A 23,515-nucleotide genomic window follows, 5' to 3' on the forward strand; every position below is an offset into this window, starting at 1 on the left:
TTACCAAAGGCGACAGGCCCGTGGTCAACAGCACCTAAGAGAACCATCAGATTCGTGAATTAGGCTCCTATAACGATGAATGAGCAACAGTATATGAACAGGCTCTCCAAAAAAATTGAATAAGTTTACGAGTGTGCTGAAAGTTCACCAAGCCAGGTTTGGATGGCAGTCCTGAATTTCAAGTTACCCTCTTTTGCGGAGAAGAAAAATCGGCATTATCGCAGAATTCTCCATGTCGGTGTAACTTTAAAACTTGGGGGGAATACGCATTCGCCGCTTAACGAGCGCCGCGCGCCCAGTCGTACATACAGAAACCCGCAAAACCGCCCGAGACAACACCAGCGGAGAGAACGCGCTCGCTTTTTTGCATTTCGCCCGGCGTGGAAATGCGGCCGACGTCGGCGAGCGGCGGCCTCCAGACTCCGTGTCCGCCGCCGTCGCAGGTAAAAAGCGTGGCGCCGCGCAGCGGTGGCGGGGGGAAAAGAGAAATAAGAAAGAAAGCACCGCGTTACAGGCGCCGCCGCCACCCTTTGGGACTGTGCACCGGCTTACGAAGACGTAGCGAAGAGAGGCAGGACCTCCTCCACTTCTTCTTCACACACCCCTCGCCCGGACTGACGAGGTAGTGGCTGTGGTGGCGGTGGCGAGAGAAGAGGGCCCGTGACGAGGAGGCGAAGGAGAGGCAAAGTTGAGGCTGAGGAGGGGGCCGTCTAACGGGACTCCATCCACAAGCGGGACACCCTGAGGCGAGAGGCGCGCGCGCCTGCGCATAAAGACGCTCTTGTAAGCTGGGCCACGCGAGCACAGTCACAGCGCCCCAGAGAGGCAGTGAGAGCAGGGGTGTCCGTCACCCCCCCTTCGGGTCCGTAAACGTATTGTGTCTTGGTGCGCGAGGAACGGGACCCCACATCGACGCGAGGCTCTGCGGTTTCTTCTTCTCCGTTAATTGGGACACATCAGCAGTGGGTGGTGCGCTGCTGAAGCAAGTCATCTTCTCTTATTTTTTTATTTATTTTTTTTTATATCTGGGACTCCGCGACGAGAGGGCAGCGAGGGAGTGTGTGCCTTCCTAAACTCCGTGGCCGCCAAGACGACCGCCCCCCCGTCGGCCCTGGATTAACCTCGGGAGGCATTAGACAAGGTACGTGTGAAACACCCCGATGCTCACGAAAACCAACTGCGCAAACCATGGCATGCAAAGAAACGTGCGGATTCGAACCTGGGTCCGAATTCGCGAAGTATTTCGTTTGTAACAACTTTCGACGTTTGTTGGTCGGCCTCGCTGATAACATTGGCGATAGTGGTGATTACGATATGTACAGATGAAGAAGATGAGTTGCGAAAATTGCTCTCACAGTATGCCCTGCACGATGATCAGCTGGCGCCTGCTCTTCAGAACAGCGTAAGAACGTTTTTTTGCGAACGCGGGCCTTGATGTCCTGGCAGTCCTGGACTGCTACTTCCGCCAGACGGAAGGTTCAAGCTTCTAACGCGCTGTTCCGCCGTGCGCGCAATAGCCGTAACAGCGATGCCGCGATGATGACCTCAGTCCTGGACTGAAGATTACGAAAGAAACTACCGCTGGCGCGGGAGGAGGGGGGAGGTTAAGACTCGGTGTCACATTCTTGAATATACCGCGCTGACACCGGCGAATTAAGGGGCGCCGGCGACGTGAAGACATTTCGGCAGATTTTAGCATGCAACCTGCTAGGATGCACGTTCACACAACAGTCACGTGATCTGTAAACACTTAAAACGTCAGAACTTTCGGCACACTCACTTGGACAACAGGAAACGCTCGCCGATCGATGTCTATACTATTGCAGTTTCCGCGGAATGTGTCCTCCCCATTCCAAGTTTGAACAGCGCATCATTCCAAATTGTAGCTTCTGGAACCGCATTGCTCGTACTCTGTATATACGACTCCGCCGGTCCGCGACGCGCCGAAGCATAAATGCTTGTTCTGTAGAAAGACTCCTCGATGACGAGACATGGGATCGACGTGTCAGCATGGGCGCACGTGTAATGTTTTACAAAAATTACAAAAATTATTTACGCCTTTCATTGAACGTCTGCAGAGTTTATATGCAATGTCAACAGACATCTCGTAGTTAGCTGGTAGACTAACGGCGGTACACACCTATCTGGCCTGCTATTGTCTATCACGTTCCCACCATCGACCAGTTCGGTGGTCTAGTAATCATCCTGGTTATCACGAATACGTCCATAGAAAGGACACCGGTTACTATTTTTCTAGACGCTGTGAACAGTTTATATAGATAACCGATTCCACATAAAGGCAAATATGTCTACGAGAAGTTTCTGGAATGCGTTGCGTAGACTTTCTAAAACGTACCAGGGCGGGTAGTCTCGAAACCACCGAGAGTAAAAGTCGAAGCTCCGCGGGCGAGTAGATTTCAGCGCGAGCTGGAATACGAAATAGGCCAAAGAAAAACTTGAAGCACAACTCCGCCCGCTGACTTATCTATACGTCGCTTCTTCGGCTCTGCCCGGGAAAGTGACGTGGAAGCACGCGCGGATAAGATGTAACAGGTGAACCGGTTACGTTCTCAACCTGCCATAAACGCACGACTGTTCTGCGGCGACTGTATCCTCCACATCCTGTAGCTGTGACCAGTCATACAGCCGCGTTCGCCATGAATTCGACGACGCCGTGTATCGTTACATTTACTCCCCTTTCCCCTTACGGCGGGCCCCACGGCGAAATGAGAGTATGTACCGAAGCGGGCAGGCAGTGCAGAGACCCCCCCACCTTCCAACTTCAAATCCACATCATACCAGCGTGGCGGCTGGGGGGTGCAGCAAAAATATTTGGGCTACGAGGCAGTAGGTCACCAGCTCCCAAGGGGGCGCGCTTGGTGGGAGAAAGGCAGGACGATAAAGAAGAAGCCGCCGGCCTCCCTTCGCCCGCCGCCGGTTCTGTAGCTTCTTCTTCGTTCGCCGGTCAGTTTTTTTGCGCTATATCGGCCGTGACGTCAGGAGGCAAGCATTTCGGTCTCGTTCGAGCGTTACGCAAGAACCGACGTCGCCGTCGCCGCCACCACGGGCCGGTCGGTCGGTGCACGCTGCGACGGTGGTCGGAGGACACAGTCCAGCGGGTTCTGCCGCCGCAGTTGCTGAGACGGGGCTATATCGTAAAGAAGGACTATTATACGTTCACGCGGTCTTGGCTTGGCTTTTTTTTTTATTGCGGAATCGACTCACTGTTCCAAGGGCTGTGGCCTATTATAAGGCAGTGACTTTCTCGTAGACGGAGTGTATCTAGGCGTATATTGCGGTAAGGACACAGTCGAGCGGCTACGACTGGATGAAGCTCCGTAGACGAGTTAAACAAAGGTTCCAACTCTTGCCTCGTCGAGGTGTTGAGGATTTTTTTTTTCTTCTTAAGGCGGTCAGAGAAGGTTGTCACTGTCTGGAGAGCTGAGGGAGGTCCGGGCGTGTATTGCTGGGGAGGGAACCAAAAGACGGTGCTTGGTAGTGCTTTGGACGGTTTATGTGATTCTGCGAGAGGGTTCATGATGGCTAAGATCAACACGAGGGATCACTTACTGCATACGCGGTGTTAGCATAAAAGGATGCTACCACGCTCAAACTGCAGTCCTTACGACAGCACCATGGCTGATATGCATGAACAGCGCCATTCATCAAACACTGTCTACGCAGAGGAGCAGTGGTTAAGGATGCTATGTAGCACGCCAAACTGGCATCGTAGCCGACGCGCGTTACTGAAATGTTTCGCGAGTGTCTCGATCGGTTTTAGTAGTCAGGTTTCAGGGCGTCTTGATGAGTATTCTTATACGACGGCTGCGTCTGATCAGTGCACGTCGGCTGTGCTGTCTTTTTTTGAAAACGCTGAGGGCTGCCAGCATGCCTTTCGGCTACGGCTAACATAATAGGCTTTAGTGCAGCAGCGTTTCTTTATAATTTCTCGAAACATGCGGGAAAGGCAATGCCACAGCGCCGATAATTATACGGCCGTGATTCTGACACTATACGTCCAGTTATCTACCGTCTCAAGTCTGAGGACCACTGACGGAACTCTAGGGATGTTTACCACCTGCACGTTAGCCAAAATGATGTTGTGCGAATTAAGCGCGTACTTACAACCATTTGTAAGTGAGAAGACTTAAAAAAGAAAAGAAAGACGAAAAAAAAAAGTCATGGAGGCATGACAGCATATCCGCGGTATAACTTTCGCATTGTATTTGTGACCTAACCTAACCTAACTAAAGAAGCCACGGTCTTCTTTGAGCACCACGACCTTATGTCGGGCCGTAACCAGACAGCGTGAAAGACACTTTGTTGCGGTGCAACTAACTCGAAAAGAAAAAAAAAAGAAAGAAGAGGACCGAGTGTTTGGGTTGATTGTGGCGATGTGTGTGGTTCCTCGCCGAAACGTCATTCTCATGGTTGCTGAATTGGCTATTCAGTTTCCACGTCCCTTTTACCAGTTGTTTGGGTATCACCAGCCCCGTTCGGTATTTCGGTTTCAAGCTGATTACGCAGCACCTCGTCCTCGACATCAGCATCGAATTAGGACGTGTCTAACCTCTCAAGGGCAAGATCATATTGCGAAATTAAAAAAAGAAGAAAAGGGAAGGGGTGAGGAACCACCAAAAATGTCTTTAGCATGCACTTCTCTCCGCGAGAAATTACAGAGGCATATCGCGCGCAGTTACTGTCCGACATTTGAGGGGATCGTTTTCGGTCTGCTGGCGGCGAAACCACACTGAACTGCTCTTTAACGGTTACGACCGAAGAATGGAGCGGCAAACGCGCCGCTGTTAAACTTGTAGAAAGTTGGCGTGCAAGCGCGCCAGCCAATTACGTTCGCTCATCTTCGGTGACGAAATGGCGGAATTGAACTTTCCTTTAATATCGGCTTCCCTCGGGAACTGTTGTTTTCAAGCGCGGCAGCACAGATGCAGTACGGTATTTGTGGCCGGAGCTTGTACTGAATCCTTACGCTGTCACCGAGTAACGTTAAGTCAAACCCAAATATGACAAACCCGGATATAGCGAATTATTCTGTATATGGAACACGCGAAACTTGCTGACCGATACGCATGTAAAGTAACTCTTTCCATAACGAACTAAGACATTGACTATATCTAACTCGAGGCGCCCGCTGCGAGCGTAATGGTAAAAATAAAAATAAAATAAAAATAATAAAGATAATGAACCGTGAACGGAAATGGGCTGGAGCCCGGCTATCTGATTTCGCTTGGCTTGATTTGATCTGTTCTGTTTTTCTTGATACATTTCTCGATACTATGCAATCTCGTGCATCGAGAACACCACTCTTAATGACGCTGAGATACAGTTCAAGGCAGAGGAAATAATTGCTGCCTACCAAGGGTAGTTTTTGTCTTCAATAAAGGGATTTTTTTTTCTTGCCTCTGTTCTCTAGTGGAAATAACAATATCCAGCGGGGATAACAACTCCGCATATAGCGAGTAACACGTCACAAATATATCGTTCGGGTAAGTTATAGGCGAGTTTGGACATATCTAATTACCTGACGCATCGAACTATTTCCTTGCGCATAAGTCTGATTCATTATAGCCGGCTTTGACTGTACAGGCAGGGTCAAAAGATTATGGGAGGGGGGATCCGAAAAACAAAAAACGACAGGCAGAATGTTTCTTGAAACACGGCACGCAGCCTAGGTTTCCCATGTGCTACGTGCAATAGTGCACGCGATCAAAATTGCGTTCTACTGATTTATTCGTTACGAGCTAAAACTGGCCAGAGATTACGCCTACCTTAGCGGAACCTGTATCCCGTAAGCTTCTGACCCTCCCTGTACGTATGCAGAGCCGGCATCGAACCGCCATTGCACTTCTGCACTGACTTTATATTTCTTTATCGTTGACAAATTTTCTTTCTCGTTTCCTTTTCTTCTTTTTTCTGGGTTTTTTTTTTTCCTAAGCTGACTAAACAGAGCTATAGCCAACGGACTTTCAACCGCAGCATTTTTCAGATTCGAACAACTCAGCCCAGGCGCCCACTCTCGATAATATTTCCTTACATCGCGAACGAACCAACCGGGACAAAAACGTGACACGTCTTTGTCCCTTTTGGTTCGCTCGCGCTGTAAGTGAAGGTGCTAGGAGAATGCCAGCAAAAATTGAAAAAGGAAGAAAATGAGAGGCAGACATAGACAAAGCGACAGAAAGGTGTCAGTCGCTTTGTCTATGTCTGCCTATCAATTTTTTCAACCTTTTTTTCTTCAAATTTTGCTGGCATTCTTCTAGCATGACCACGTACCAGCTAGCTCAACAAGCCACTCTCAAGTGGAGATGCAGTTAGTACCAACTCGCCCAGCTAGTGAAACCGTACACTTCACTCTCGATCAGAACCGAAAAATGAACTAAAACCGGCTCTCACAGCATGGAGAGAGAGAGAGTCCTTCGGTGTCCAACAAGGAAAAAGAAAAGAATGCGTCATCGCGGAACGGCTCGAAGCGTTCCTGTATAGCCGCGAGCAGTCTCCGGTTGAGCCGTCCCTCCGGTAGGGCGACGCATTTCTCTCGACACAATTTGCCGGCCGGCCGGCCAGCCGGTCGCATAACGGTTTGGGCGGAGGCCGCTATACGATGGCACCGAGCCATCGGGGAATGCGGTTTTCGACATCGCCGTTTGAAAAGTCTCGCCGATGTCCCGTTGCGCCGCCTGCAATAGCCTCTGCAGATGAGACGATGCCCTTCTCCTGGAACGCTTAAGCGTGGCGCTCAAAAAGATCGCTCGAAGCCCACGCATTCCAAGATTGAATCACTCGCAAGAAAGTTTCCCCGTCGAATCGTTTGGCAGCGTCTTTTTTTTTTCAATTTTTTTCAGCTGTTGACATATCTTCAAGGAGGGAAAAGAGCTTGTCGCATATTTGCGATTACAACGGCCCACCTGTCTAATTTGGGAGATGACTCGGTATTGCCAAGTATATTCCTGAAGCACACACAGATGACTCGAAGTACAGGCATTCGAAGATTGAATATCTCGCTAAAAGTTCCCCGTTGAAGTTTGGCAGCGTATTTTTTTTTTTTTTTCAATTTTCGGCTGTTGATTTATCTTCAAGGAAGAAAAATACTTGTCGCATATTTGCGATTACAACGCCTCCTGTCTAATTCGGGAGATGATACGGTATTGAAAAATATATTCCTGAAGCACGTACAGATGACTCAACGTGCACAAATCATTCGAAGATTGAATCTCTCGTATATATAGCTTTCTACTGTTAAATCTTTGGCAGCGTCCTCGTGGGTTTCTAAGCTGATGACAGCCGTTCACGTGGGTCAGAACGTTGTCGCAGTTTTGACGTTCCAACAAACTTGTCTAATTTGGGAGACGACACCGCATTTGCCAAATACCATTCCTGGACTAAGTACAAACTACTTAACATTCCTCGTGCCAATCCTTTCGGGCTTCGTTAATAGACAGGATGCATCTCCGAAACAAGATAAGCTTTCAAACAGTTTTGCTTACCGTAGACGTTAGATAAGACTGAAGGAACAGGGTCGGCGGTGTTTTCGCATTTGTTGACCCGTGAGCGAACATCATTTGAAGGTAGTTCTATAGATCCTTCGAAGGTTTTGAATACAAACGCGAAGTGAGCACTGCCTAATTAGGAGATGACATTACGAATTACCGACGCGCAAAGTTGCCAAGCTGAAGCTGCCACCGATGGCAAGTGTCTTTAAAGGTGCGTAGCTTGGAGATTTCACGCGTTTCCCTGTGAGACAATAGCCAGTTTCCTAAAATTATTGTTATAGCGTTAGCATTAGGAGTGTCAAAGTAGAAAAAAAGTGTGTGTATGCTGTGTGTGTGTGGGGGGGGGGGGGGGGGGGAGGAGCCGGTCACGTGGTAGAGGTAAAGAAGGCATGGGGGAGCTCAGAAAAGCGTGTCTATGTGTCTACAGAACGTCTATGGAGTCTCAAGCTTGTGCTTCACGAGGTGTCGCTGACAGCCCGTCTGTTTTGGGCTTTTTGTTCATTTATTCAGTCAGTCAGTCAACTTGTCAGCCAATCAATGAGCGAATTAGCGATTCAATCATTAAATCAATTAATCATTCCGCCCGCTAATCATTCAATCAATCAGAAGGTCAGTCAGTCAAATCACCAATCAACAAGTGAGTCGACAAAGCAAGCGGTCAATCATTTAGTCAGCTAGCCCATCGGACATTCAATAAAATAATCATTTAATCAGGAACACAGTCAGTCAGCCAGACAGTCAATAAGTCGGTCGGTCAGCCGCGGAATCAGTTAATCGTTCAGTGAATCTCTCAATCAGTCGATCAGTCAGCGAACTTAAAATCTTAGACTTAAAAATCAATCGGCCACCTAATTAGACACTCAGTCAATTTATTCAATTCAATCAGTCAATTTATTAGACAATCTACAGTTGCTCTACAGCAAATTTCATTAAACAGCATGCCTTCTTTTTTCTCTCTCTCTCTTCTTCTCTTTCTTAACTGCAACGTCGCACCAGCTTCTACACGTCACAACAGGCCTGCGCAGCGCTGTTGCCGCGTGCGCAGTCCTGTGCGTTTTCCGCCACGCCATAGAACAAGCGGGGCCCCGCGACCAGGCATTATGTAGGCCACGTCTGAAAGGTGGTCTCGGCGCGTAACGGAAGAGAGAAACAGACGCTCGCCGCAGCTTCCCCGGGTCCTTGTTACGCGCCGGGCCTCATATACGAACGAGACGCGCGATCATCCCAAGGGTGCCCCCACACACAACAGATCGTCTCGGGGATGCGTGACGCCTCCGCGTAAAAGCCACCGCGACGCCCACCTAGATGCAGGCGGAAGCGCCCAGCCGCCGTCGGGGAGGTCTCCCGAGACCTTCGCTGTGCTTGCTCGAGCGAGACAGCTATAGCCGCGCCGGGCCTGGCCGGGCCTGGCGTGCAGCTGCTCGCCTCTTGTGTAGCACGTTGAGGGAGCCCGCGCCATTGTTTCACTCTTACTTTTATTTGTCTACGCGCGCCGCCTTCACTGTATCTCGTTAGTTGGTTGGCCATTTAGAAAGCGAGCCTCGAGCGAAATGAGCGGTGGTCTATATGTTCGGGCAAGATCCTCGACGCCCCGCATTGTTTGAGTGGACGATAGTCGCACCGGCTTCGGCTGTCGTAACGGAAGCCGACGAAAGGGGCTGTTATTGGTCGACCGGGGTGTTGTTGGTCCTTCACACACACAACAAAAAAGCAATTCCTTGTTATAGTTTAATAAGGCTTGTAGAGGTTTACCTGCGATGTCTATAGAACGTCTATAGTGCTAAATGTGTGGACTTATTAGGGCAAGGCTTGTAGACGTTCATCTGTGATGTGTACAGAACGTCAAAGATAAATATGTCGACTTATAAAGGGTTCTCCAGCTAACATCTACAGAGATTTTTGCAAACAAGCTGTTTAATTGGTATAGAGATCAAGATAGACAAAAAATGTACATGTTAATGGCTTTTTTTATATACCGATTCTCAACGGTCGCATTGCTTGAGCTGGCGATCGCATTGGTTCGGCTATCGCAACAAAAGCCGAAGAAAGGGCGTTCTATTGGCCAACCGCCACTATTAGACCTTCGAATGGATGGTCTAGGCCTGTAAACTTTTTCCGTGATGTCTATAGAGCGTATATAGACAGTTTGTGGACTATTACGGCATGGATATTTAGATAATACGCGTATGCCATCACCAAAAGAATCTGTTGGGCGGTCTGAAAAAGCTTGTAGGCGGTTTTCTGTGAGGTCTATAGATTGTCTATGGGCAGTGTGAACACGTTATGACCTGCACTTTCTTTCAGCTAGCATCTACAGACTTCTTGCAAACAAAAAACGTTGCGATGTATAGAAAGTCGACAACACAAGATACACAAGAAAATATACGTGTTAAGCACTTCTCTCTATATAGGGTGTCACTGTAGACCTTTGATAGCGAGAATGAGAAGTCATAAGGAGGGAAAATGTCTACGAAATAAAGGGGAAAGTCTACACAGATCAACGCAGAGCGAGGACCACAATGTAGACGTCGCCGTAAGGTAGGCTTTGTCGTGGAGAGAGCTTTAGGGTGATCTTAACCGCTGAGAAAGAAGCGTACATGGTGCAATTCTAACAAGATGTAGGGTCACATTAAGTGTAAGAAGGGATAGATTACCTTTTTTATTAATGCTGAATACGCTAAGCTCTAGCCCATTCGACTGCAGTGTCAATCCAGCCCTTGGCTATAGGTCTTACGCCAAGGTCTAAACAAATTGTCAAAGCATCTTCTCTAGTGAAGTAATGTCTCGGGCGTCGGATAATTGCTAGACTGGCGAATCAACGCGCATTCGTTGCAACACGTCCTTTTGTTGTCACCGTAAAGAGCTTTAAAACTAAAGCCAAGAAATATGACACGTTCATTGTCTCCGCATTAAGGCCGGTGGTCGTTCTCGTGAATGAAACTCCCTTCGCCATCAAAATTGTCTGTCGCAAGGGTCGTCCTTCGTTAATCTCTCGCAATGCGTGCACCGCTGTAATTGTTTTAACGGGGGCAGCACACGCTCACCGGATGCTCGCGCCCGGACGAGCCGAGGGACAAAAGCCCCACGCACTGCCGCTATCTTTACAGTGTCAGCGCGCGCCCTCGACGACGTTCGAGGCAGAAGCAAACAGGTTCTTTTATGCCCGAAGGTCGTCCCTCGCGATTACGAATCGAAGAAGAAGGCACGCTCGTTCTTCGAGGTTTCATATACGTGCGTGCGCTATTTGGCACGATTGTGCGGTCGCCCGCGCACTGGATGACTCTCCATTGGGTCGGTCTCGTCCGGCCGAGCAGGTGCATAGAAATCCTGCTGCGTTTTTGACGACTGTTTGTTTGCCTTCAATTTACTTTCCATTGAAAAACAATTGTATATCGTGATTGAATCAACTGACTTTCTATTGAGAATCACTTGTATATATCGTGATTCAATCGTCATCTCAGCCAATGTCTCAGTGACGTGGAATTCCGTGCTTTCGAAGCGCGGAAACAACTCGCTTTCTGTCTTTATGCCTACACTGACCCCTATAAAGTTGTTACGCACAACCCGTTCTGGGAAAAGTTACGTCGAACTTTCCAGTACAGGTTTGGCTCACTTCGAGATAGCAGCGCTTCCCAAACCTAACTGCATGAATGTGATGGATCCGATACGGCGGTTCTCCGACTCAACAGGAAATTGCTGCATGCACGACAAACTGAGGAGTAAATCGAGGCCCTTCCCATGACTTCCCCGGCAATGTCCTTCACGATTGCTGTGGGCATGGACACTGCAACGTGTCTACCTATTTGTGCGTGTCGTCTTAGCGGCAGATATGTCTTTCAGGTGCATAAACAAATTGTTGTGTTTTTACTGACTTTTTTACCATTCAGTTAACTTTCTGTTGAGAAGCAATTGAATGCCGTGACTGAACCACCCCCTCGCCGGATCGCTCCGTAACGTCGACCACGTGCGTTAGAAGCGTGGAAATAACTCGCTTTATGTCTTAGTTGACCCCTAAGCAGCCAAAATCGTTACGCATAACCCACTCTGTACCGTTACGTCAAACCTTCCAGTATACGTGAGGGTAATTTCAGTATAACGGCGCTTCACATGCTTAAGTGTATACGACGAGGGTTCCACTGCGTCTGTCCTTGGATCCAACGCGCCATCGATGCGTGCACGACAAAATGATCCGAGTAAATCGAGGCCCTTCTCATGACCTGTCCGCTGGCGTCGTCCTTCACGATCGCCGTGGACACTGCATTAAGCCCGTAACCGTCAACGGAACGCCTTATTTCTACGTGCACCACAGTGACGTCAGTATGTCGTGATCTAAGTGCAGTGTGTTAGGTTCTCATCGGGCGGGACGTTACTATTGTACGTCATGACATTGTTTTCTGATGAGATGTGTGTGCGAAAGTAGCAAGCGGTTTGCGATTGTGACGTCATCGACCATTCGCATCTCAGGTCGACGATGGCGCTTGCCGAGAGTCATCAATGACCGGGCGCAGGAAATGATTGCCTGTGACAATGCAAAATGTAGCAGCTTGTCCACTTTCTCGGCACTCACGTTCCTAGTTACATTGGTGGGTGTGAGTGCCCTTAACCATTGTTGGGTCTGTGGTCTTGAACTTTCCTACATGAAGCGGCCGCAAACAATACTGCTTGGCAACCACTGCAAGATCAGTCATTACGTTCAACTGCTTCTCAACAACAACAAAAAACAAAAACAATTGAAGGCCAACGAAATGTCAGCAAGAACACAACATAGTTTCCATAGCAGCTCTTGCAAGGGAGTCTCGCCCACGTGCCATGCGACTGATAATCGAGGTAGCATGGCTGCTCTTTTGGAATGCATCTGCAGGGTCTACAGACTACTGATTCAGCGAGATTCTCACTTTGGCAAAATAAACTGCAGATACAAGCGTGGCAGGCAGCCTGCATGCTACGCCAGGTCATGTGTGAAACGTCAGAAGACAAACAGTTTGAACACATCTCAACTGCCCCAAAACACGTGCATATACGTGGACATACACATTAATCGCTCGCACACCCACCGGGCTGGATTCGTAAATCCTGCTCTACTCCGATGATGAAGATGATTATTATTTATTGGCCTCCCCTTTGAAACGGGGCGGTGACAGTCACCTAGCCTGCTTGAGCATGGGAACAGGTGTGCCATCTTTAATAAGATATGCATGCTAGCTCTTTATTCTAGCATTTTTGTGTATATCTTAATATTTTTTCTCTTCCTCGTAACTTCTCTATCTGCCTAGCACCGCTACCTACGCCGCTACCTCCACTGAATGGACACAGCGCCACCCTTCGACTGAAGCAGATACTCACGCATAGATATGGGCTTGTGAGAATAAGAAGTGTTCACAGTGCAGTGTAACAACTTGAAGCTACGTGAGTGTCATTAGGTGGGGACTCCACAGTGGTGGCACGTGGTGTATATCTGGGTGCAATAATCCCATATATGTAGTTTTATCGTGCGGACCAAAAAGATAGTCATGAAGCTCTTTGGCCAACGGCATCATTGCGCCATCAAAAGTTGTCCCTCGGTCAATCAGGTTTAATACTGTCAGAGGGGTGTAGGGCCGTATCCAGGAGTACGCCTGTTATAGGAAAGCGAATTGGTAGCTGATAATATATTTGGCTAATTTTGGGGTACTGTCTGTGGGACTCTTGGTTGGTTAGACGAGAGGGATGATCTTGAGTCGAGGTGTATAACGTTGAGTGGACGAACGTTTAGAAAATGGTGACTAAGCTCTTTAAATATCCTTGAGATTCGTGGCCCTCGGGAAGAAAGCTCGCCAACCTAATTTAGATGAAATAGCTTTCTAATTTCCTAGCGGCTTCGAGCAATACATCGCTTATTGACGGTCCCGAGGTCACTGGTGAGAACAGGTTCATGATGAGGACATGGAAAGCCCTCAGTCTGCCAAGCCATGACTACTGTACTCATTGTAGGACAAGTGATGGTGTTGCTGCTTATCGTACCCAACGCGGTTTACAACGTCCTATAGGCACACTAGTACGGCACATCGACTTCGCAGAAATGGAGTGGTGACCGATATTCTCAAGACCTGAACAACGTTTTTCTCTCTCTCTCTCTCTCTCTCTCTCTTATACGAGCAGCGGGCAACTTGTGACGGAAAAGGAGGCTTTACAAGGACGCTGATGATCGCCAAAGTAGTATGTGCCAGCGTCCGCGATGCATACGTTAGCGCAGGTCGTTTGAGGTCGTCGAGGCTTTACCGATCCAGATGCATTTAAAACAGTAACTAGTTTATTTTATTCTTCGACGCCGACGCTAAGTGCCGCTCGCTGACTTAATGTACGACGTCATGACGTCACATTTGCTCAGGACTGTAATGCGATAGCATCCTCTAGATCTGCTCATCCACACCATGAATTACACCGCCTCCGGAATCGACCTAGTTTATTTTGCATCGACGCCAACTGAGAAGGCCGGTGAATACTCTGTAAATGCTATCGCATTAAAATGACTAGGTATATATATATACATTGCAGCACTTTGCATAGCAAAAATCTGAACAAATATTTTTGAGCGAAGTCGCAGCGAAATGCTAGCGCTCTTCGCGTAACCATAGAAACAAAAAAAAAACGTAATGTTAAATAAATGTATCGTGGCATAATGTGAAAGTATAATTCGCCGAATGTTGGAACGGAAAGGGTCCACCTTACATGGTTGTCATGATTAGCTGTCATGGTTACCTGGTTGTCATGTAAGTGAGTCCGCATGTCATGCGTCGCAGTTTATTGTGTGACTGTCGTTCGCGCCCCTGCATCAGTAGCACGCAAATACGGCCTGTGTACAGGCGTTGTCAAATGTTCACGGACCGCGGGATCCAACAAAACGGTGGGTTACCGAGAAATTAGCCAGTAAAACCGGGCAGCACTAGTTGTCCGCATATATTATAGTACATGCCGGGAAACTCGAATACTAGGAAGGGCTGTGTCAAGGCTGCTGAAATATTTAGCCTTCTCAGACCCATGTGTCTCGACATTAAGCCAGAAAAATAAAAGCTAAAAACATTCCGGTGTAACGTTAAGCCATATTTAGGCGGCACTGTGTGTCATATGAAACGTTAATTCATTTTGTCATCCCCGGTCGCTGAGAAAATTGATACTTTTTGTGAGACTTATACCATTGCATCATCATCGACGACCCCCCAGGCGACGCGGCAATTTCCAGGATGAAAAGTCGAGGCAACGAATTGCCACGTGATCTTAAGCCTTTTTCCCACGTGTCCACGCAAAGAAAGAACGCTTGTATTTGTACAAACTGGGAAACTTTGAACAAAAGCTGCGGTTAAGCAGCTTTTTCACGCCACCCCCTTTCTCTTCTTGAGATGAATAAAGTTGTTTGATTGATTGATTGATTGATTGATTGATTGATTGATATATGCCACCTTACCTAGGAAGTAATTCTTCAGAATCGTAAGGCACCGGTTTTCAATAACAATAAAGTCTGAAAGATATCCTGTGACTAGCGCTTCGTTCAGTCTGAGAGGTATATAGCCTTTCTTTTCTCAGATGGCCAAAGTCGATAAACACCTGGCGTCGCCTGTGCGTGTACACTTTCACTATGCAGCGCATACGTGGCCACGTTACGTGTTGTCTCGCAAACAGGCCTTGGTGTCTCCCACGATAACGACCAGTCCCGCCTGTTGTTCTTGGAACGCGTTTGGACAGCTTTCAATTTAGCATCGGCCTTGGAGCCACGCTTCACCGCAACTGGTCTTCGTGACAACCCGCGCCGAATACCTCGTTGTTCGTTGCCTTGACTTCGGGCATCTTGCAGGCACACCTGATTAGTTCGACCGCGCTGCTTTGAGCACGCGCGAAAGAAGGATTCACCGAGCAGTTGCTTTCAATTCCTTCGAGGATTAGCGACGCCTCTGTGCGCGCTTCAAGGGTTTTCAAAGGGCACGACGCCAGCTGGGACACTCGATGGCCTTCTCGGAGCATGTTCGTCACCGTGTATGGATGACCAGAGACGGTCCATGTTTTGGCCTGCGCATGACGTCACGGACGCCATATTTGGTACACTCTGACGCCGCAATCGCTCCGCTACGCTCTAAAGGCTGTTTCAAAGAAATGTTTACACCCTTTGGGGCGTATCTCGTCGCCCGACAATAATCGTCATCCATCTGGCGCGTGCTTTACTTTTTTCATCGCGAAAGTGTGTTATGGTGGGCTTCAGGGAAAGTCTGTACCATGTACGAACGTCACGCGATCATCGCCACGCTAATTTCCTCGCATTCCCGCGAGATGGCGCTACTTTGCCGTTTTGTGATGGAGGGAAAAACAATCTGGGAAATGATTGATACGAACGGATCCGTTACAGGCATAGGTAGCGGTACAAGGTAGATGTACCAAGATGTACCAGCAAGGTAGAATAACCAACTAGTCCAGTCAGCCACCTTAGATGTAGAAGTTTTCAGGAAGAGAAAAAGATGAAGGACGAAGGATGTATAGATATCGATGAAGGATATATATATATATATATATATATATATATATATATATATATATATATGTCCACTCCTTCTCTACTACTATCATATTTACTGTCCTCTCTCCATGCCATTTACTATCACGTCCCATTCCGCGCAATGCCGGCCCCCACTCACAGGTCAACAGGCTCATCCAGACAGCGTCCGGCCAGCAGTAGTTTTCCTGACAATTTTTATGTTCCATTATCTTTTTTTTTTCTTCACAATGAATAAACAACGAACTACTAGTGCACTTGGAGGTTGGAAAACCATACGGCGCGTCAACGGCATCACCTGTAAAACGCGCGATGACGCTTCGCTTCCGGCAGTTCTCTATAGTAAACCGCGCGCCTGGCACGCTGTGCCAGATGCCTCGATCGCTACTCCCGTCACGCCTGTCAAAAGCCCTGTCAAGCGTGACAGATTCACTCCTATCAGGCGCGACTGCGCGCGTTTAGGCAAGGATGCCAACGCTGTTACCGCTACCAACGGTCCACTTACGAAATCTAGTCGTCAACGCTGTCATGGCTGACTGACGAATCTTTCAACGACGTGCCAACTTGCGGAGTAAATTCGATTTCGGACCTGTTTGCTTCGAGAAACTGCACTGCACCTCACCAATAGCGTAGTATTCAACTGAGCTAGTTGGTTCATAGCTAAGACGAGCTTCAACAGCTGAACTGAAACACGGGACCAAGGGAGACAGACAAACAAAGACGTCGCTGAATAATCGATTGATTAAAAATCAGTTAACAGTCGTTCAGCGACGCTCTCCCTTTGTCCCGTGTTTTCAGTTCAGCTGAAACCCCAAATTCCTTCCCCTGTGCTTTCCTTGGCTTCGTTACTTTTTATTTATGTCCTGCAGTGGACATAAATATAGGCTGATGATGGTGATGATGATGATGTGACTAACAATTAGGGAGTGTGCGAATAGTGATTTTGAGACTGAATCAAATACGAATCGAATAATGGCAGAAACGAAGCGAATCGAATAGTCTTGGAATAGTGAACATCCGTTATCACAATTAATGTAAAGCGTTGTTCGCCTCCTAGTATTCTTAAAGTTAGCAAGTTCCTGTCAATACATAGTACGTTACGAAGCGTTGTTTATTAAAAGCAATAATGGGGCAGCACAGAAATAGTTTCTTCAGATGCACATGACTCTTAAGAAAGCGCAAATGATCGTTGTATAGCCTGTAAAGTACGCTTACTTAAGCGACGTAGCCTGCTTTACTACGCAAGTTCTCATGTTTTATGTTACTACTATGCCCACGGAGGTGAAAATTTACCGTACTCTTGCTCCAATTTTATGTTTAATTAGCGTTTTGAAATATTCGCAAAGGTATTCGAAAAGTATCGCCTTTATGAATAGTGACTATTCGATTCGTAGACCTAATCGAATAGGACACTACTCAATTCATTATTCGAAAGTTTCGAATATTCGCACACCCCTACCAACAACCCTTCTTCTTGCTCATTGCACAATGAGTGTCTCGACCCCGGCAGGTCTGACGCAGGTCAGGTAGCATACAAGGGTTTATTGGTCAGCTACCTGGCTCCCAAATGTTCATGTATACTACGTGACGTTATCGGTCAAAAGAATGTTCCTCAAGCGCCACTACGGTCATGAGTAGCGCTGGCTAACACTCCTCAGGTTGAATCTTGTACACGTACGTAAATGCCAACAATGTGGACGTGAGAACAGCCAACCGCCGTACGCAGCACAATTGGCAGTGCATAACGCGCGCGGAACGATTGATTCAGCTCCCACCGGCGGCAAATTGTTTTTTTTTTTCAGCCATTTTCATTTTCCCTTTTGCTTATCCTTTCTACACTTTAATTAAAGCTACCAATAACTTCCCCACGCTTTCCTAGGCTACAGTGTATGTTGGCTTCGTATGGTTTTCTACACCGTGTGTCCCAGCTAATGTTAGCCAAGCTGTTCAAAGAAAAAGAAGATTTAAAAAAATCACGGTGCAAGATACGATTATAAGACCTCCTGCGTTCAGTCATCAGATGTCTGACGACAGAACGCCGTGAGCCTTAAAATCGTATCTTCCACCGTGTTTCATTGCGATAGAAAATGTATGGACACTCCAGACGAAATTCCGCCGTCGGCGTCGCCGTGACGTTCCGTATAAAGTTCAAGTGCGATAACATCGCGGCCGCGCACCGTACTCTGTTAGTGTTGGTGTTAGGTTAGGTAGTGCACATCTCTTCTACTTCAGCTGCAGCGGTTGAGCGCGGCCGCGCGCGTCCGATCTTGGAGGCAATTTGCGCTGGGTTCGAAGGTTAGCAGACCTGAGTTAGCTGATGGCTTCGGGTGCACTTGTATTCTTGCGCGCCTAGTTCGCGTTGAAGCGAGAGGCGGCACGAAGACGAATTCGCTCACCGCTGCTGCGGCTCTTTATCACGCCAGCGCTCTAACAGCGAGTGTCCGCGGTCATCGAGTGAGATGTGTTCGTGTTTGCCTGTGCGTGCCTGACAACGTTCTTCTCAATATGATTAGTCAGCGAACCTTTACAGCAGTTTATACGGCTGATAAAACGACTAACCTTACTTCGTATGGCTGTCTAATGATTCGCTATCGCAATCAATGCTTCGCCTGTCGAGCGAAACTGTGACTTTCTCATTTTCTTTTTTTTTTTCTTTGAAGCTTGGTTAACGTTAGCTGGGACAACCTCCAGTATAGAATACGTTCGTGCGGCTTGGTTAGTCGCATCAATTCGGTCATACAGGCATTGCCACTGTCACACTTGTTCCTACCGGTGTTTACGCGCAATTAGCGCTCTATCATCATCGTCAGACTATATTTATGCCCACTGCAGTACGAAGTCCCTTCCCTGCGATCTCCAATTACCCCTGTCTTACGCTAGCTATATTCTACCTTGCGCCTGCAAATTTCCAGACTTCACCACCCCACATAATTTTCTGATTCCAACTTGCGCCTGCAAATTTCCCAACTTCATCACCCCACCAATTTGTGTGCCATCCTCGACTGCGCTTTCCTTCTCTTGGTGCCCATTCTGTAACTCTAATGGTCCACCGGTTATCCACCCTACGCATTACATGGCCCGCCCAGCTCCATTTTTTCCCTCTTAATGCCAACTAGAATATCGGCTATCCCCGTTTGCTCTCTGATCCACACCGCTCCGCGCTCTGATCCACACACTAGGCTTCAACCAAGAATGGAATCGCCAGAATGGGAATTGGCCTCCCTGGTGCAGTATTCGGCCACTATACCTCCCTCATGCACCCTGCAATTAATAACGCTCTATATGTTCCCACAAAACGTGCTTTACAATGTGGCGCAGTTCGAAGGAGACGCAATGGACGTTTCAGCCGTTCTCTCGGTACATATGGCTTGCAAAATACGTCACCCCCACGGGGACATCGTCACCGACCAACCGGCCCGTCGGCTAGCGCGAGAACTGGAGATCCCTTCTCTTTTTTTTTTTTTTTTTTTTTTTTCTGGGTCGGTCACACGGCGGCATCTCGGCGTCGTTGCTGCCAAGGAGGTTTAAAAAAAAAAAAACCTCCTTCATTGCGACGAGCAGGCAACACGGGTTTTCTCTTCTCTTCTCGACTGTTCTCGGATTCCCATGGATGTCGAAAAGCCCCCCCGCGGCGTTTCCGTGGACCGCGCTCGCGTCGAACCGATAGGCATCGCTTTCGCCTTGCGCTCTGCGCTCCAACTAGCAGAGAATGCCGTTTGCGGGAGCCCGCTCGCCTGCTCGTGCTTATATTATTGTCCCCGCTCCGACGCTCGTCGCCATATATACCTGCAACCTGTAAACGCTGTATACCGTATTTATTCGTGTAATGGCAGCAGCGTTAGAAAACGACAATCTTTGATATATATATATATATATATATATATATATATATATATATATATATATATATATATATATAAGCACAATTGCACCTAAGACAAGGAACAGCGGAAATGTCGCGTACAGGGGACACGAAAGTACACAGGGCGATTGCTGGACTACGTGAACTTCATTGTAGAGACGAGCCTTCTGGGGTCCTACTCATAGCATGCTTCAATTGAAGCCTTCCAGATAGAGAAGCCCGGTGATATCAGCATCAGGGTAGCGTAGCTTGCCTTAACTTGGAAGACTGGTCGTATCGCATCCACACTGTAAAATATATTTGCACTCTTAATTGTCAATAAGGGTGTAAATTGGTCTATAACTCGCACCGTTTGTGGGTGCGAATGACAGGCCGATTTATATCCTTATTCACCTTTAAAGTGTGTAAATTATTTTACTTTGTATAGAATCATGATTGGGATAGTCAGTTTGACTGCTGAAGTGTGAAGCACGTTGTAGTTGTAGTGTCGCATGGTGTTGGCGCATGCTCTCGGCGAGACCTTGAGGGCTTAATTAAGTCAACAATACAATTCAGTCGTTATAGTCCAGCCTTTGTCCTGTGTACTCCTCGTATCTTGAGTATGCGCCCTTTTTCTCCGATTCTCGTTATACACATAGTTGATCATGTACCACTTCGATTGTTCAGTAAGTGCCACTCGCTTAGGTGACTAGGTATACAAGCTACGCGAGTGCAAGGCCCGCACCGTGGGAAGCTTTCGAAAAACTGCGAGGCTTAAACGAGTAAATGCGGTAGTAACGGTACCTGCCGGCCGCCCTCGTTCTCAGCGCGTTGCCCACTCGCGCTTTCGCTAAAGCCGCCGCCTGCGCCGTTTGCTTTCTAAGAATGCCGGGCACACTGCCACGTGCTTTGTCTGCGACTCGCACCAACAGCCACGCCGCAGGCGCGCGCGTGCATGCAAAGAAGGGAAGTCGTAAGGAAATGCGCGTACAGTTTGGTGCGCCAGACGGCGCTACGCGAAAAACAATGCTGAATGGACCGGCGGTTTCTTTGGAAAACAATGAACGCGCGTTACATTTGCGGGCAGTGTGGAGCTTGTTTTGTTGACGGGGGGCCTATAAAGGGGAGCACGCGATCTCGTTAGGAACGTGATTCGCGTCACGTCGATTATCTTTTGTTTTACAAACGTAGCTGTAAAGAGGATTTCCACGAACGTTCTTTCGCGCGGTGGTGTGGACCGCATCGAGGAAGCACACGCACGTTGTGCACAGCGGAGCCGGCGAAGTAGAGCCGGCTCAAAGATTTGCCTTGTAAAAGAAGCTGCCTATATTCTGTAGTTCTTTAACCAGACGAGCATTCTTTGGAAACTTGGCACACTTTTCGCTGTGTCCATCCGTATCCACGCCAACTTGGGCCACTCGTCGATATGGGTAGTGCTGGGTAGTGCCACTGGGTAGTGCCCATAGGTATGTGCCACTGCGCATGCGCCCGGACAGGCATATTGAAATGATTCTGGGGTTTTACGCACCAAAACCACGATTTGATCCCGAGGCACTGCCGTAGTGGGGGGACTCCCGATTAATTTTGACCACCAGGGGATCTTTAACGTGCCCCAAATGCGCGGGTCATTGGCGTTTTTGCATTTCGCCCCCACCGAAATGCGGCCGCCGAGGCCGGGATTCGATCCCGCGACCTCGTGCCTAGCAGAGCAACACCACAGCCGCTAAGCCACCGCGGCGGATCCAGGCAACTTGGAAGTATACGACTTGGATCGTTGGATATGTGAAACTGGTCATGTGCCTGAATAGACATTTTCGGGAGGCTGGCCGGTAGGTACCCGGATAGGCAAGCAGAAAAAGAGACAAGAAGGGAAGAAGTGGACATCAGAGAAGTAAAAAATATTTTACAAAAAAGTCGGCATCAAGAGCAGCCGAGGTGGACAAATAAAGTGAAGCGAACGGAACGGGACCAGAGCGTGCATTGGGCAACGAGCGTTGAGCTATTGGCTATACAGAGAAGTGAAGAAGATGTCGGTATCAGAAAACTGAAGAAATTGACTAAGCACAAGTTAGGAATTTGGCAATACGGTGTGTCGCTAAACGTTGCTTCAATGCTGATCGCATTAACTTCCACACTCGTCGTGAGATGGGTTCTGCCGCAATGCTTTTTTATTGTTCTTGTCATGTACTGCCAAGTACGATACCATCTGAGACCAGCCAAGCTAAAGACGTTTACAGCGTACACTAGGAAAATGAAAATTTCACTGATATGAATACGGGAGCATGGAGTCTCATATGGCGGAAGTGCTAAGCTTAGATATAGCGAATTGCTTCAATGGCACTGAGTCATGCTCCCTAAAGGGTTGGAGAAAAGAGCGCCTCTTCCTCTTCACAATCACTCTACCTCTGAAAAGACTCGCGTGTAGCAAAGGAATTGAACCGGATACAGCGAAGCGTTTGCAGATCCTTGGGTAGCTTTCAGCCAGCGGCAAAACAGACCACTATAGTACTTCCAAAGGCTGTGAGAGCTTGCTTCGCTATCGTTTCTCTATGAGTATGAGTTGCTCGAATTTGCATGCATCTGCGAAGTTTTATTTATTTATTTATTTATTTATTTATTTATTTATTTATTTATTTATTTATTTATTTATTTATTTATTTATTTATTTATTTATTTATTTATTTATTTATTTATTTATTTCTTCCTTCCATCTTTCCTTTCTTCCTTTTTTGCCTTTTGGTCGTGCATAAGCAGCATAACACGGTGGTCGATTACGTACGGGGTATGCGTGCCAGTGAAGGCTATGCTTGTCTATACACTCGACATGCTCGACATACTATAATCGACACTTCCGCATTCCTTCCCCCTAAGGGCTGACTTGCGCTCTATCCGCACAGCCCTTCCGCGCTTCCTTCCGCACGCGTGCGGACAGCTGCGCAGGTCGCTCACAGGTGCACAAATTTCGGTTAACACTGATTAGTGTTAACACTCAGTGTAATATAAGCCCGATTAATATAAGCCGAAATTTGGGCATCTGTATGTGGCATGCGCAGCTTTCCGAACGCCTTCCACACGCGTGCGGAAGGCCGTGCGGACTGAAAATATGTTGGCCCCAAACGAACGCGGTCGCCGCTGGCCGGAATTCAATCCCCTACGGCCTCGTGTCTCGGGAGCAGAACGGCTCAGCCGCTGAGCCACAAGACAGGGTTGATTCTGCCGTCACATTTACCAACAAACAAAAAAAACGAACAAACAAACAAGGACAATCGTTGACCGAAACGCTCTCTCCGCTAGCTTTCTCCGAGTTAGCCTTGCTCGGGCAGGCCGTAAGTAAAACGTCGCCGTGCGTCTCTTAAAGTGAATTTACGGGGACACGATAATCGCCGTGCAATCATCCACTGAGGACGTGTGTACGCCAGGCCCCCATTAAACTGTTTCCCCCACTTCCGTCCGAGGCACCAGAACAATAGGACTACTGTGTTGTGTGCGTAAGACAGTTTTATTGTCCCAGCCCAGTAGAGGGCTCCGGAAGTGTATTTTGAGTGTGAGGGCAAGATCAGCGGCTTATTTCATCTACACAAACTTTCTCTCTTTTTTATTGTGAAACCTCAGGGCAGTGATAGTGTGTCCCCCTCCCCATTCGGTCAT

The 23,515-nt window shown here is 48.0% G+C and overlaps 1 protein-coding gene across 1 annotated transcript in view; it reads left to right on the top strand.

The window, feature by feature from the left end:
• Positions 1-737: 737 nt before the first annotated feature.
• The window catches only part of LOC119453204 (uncharacterized), a 69,354-nt gene continuing 46,576 nt past the window's right edge, over positions 738-23,515 (top strand). Inside the window, exon 1 of the mRNA XM_037715225.2 lies at positions 738-1,141. The gene's annotated coding sequence lies outside the window, so the exon portion shown is untranslated. The remainder of the gene's footprint in view (positions 1,142-23,515) is intronic.

This window comes from Dermacentor silvarum, chromosome 5, assembly GCF_013339745.2.
Source record: "Dermacentor silvarum isolate Dsil-2018 chromosome 5, BIME_Dsil_1.4, whole genome shotgun sequence".
In the NCBI taxonomy this organism is placed as follows: Eukaryota; Metazoa; Arthropoda; class Arachnida; order Ixodida; family Ixodidae; genus Dermacentor; species Dermacentor silvarum.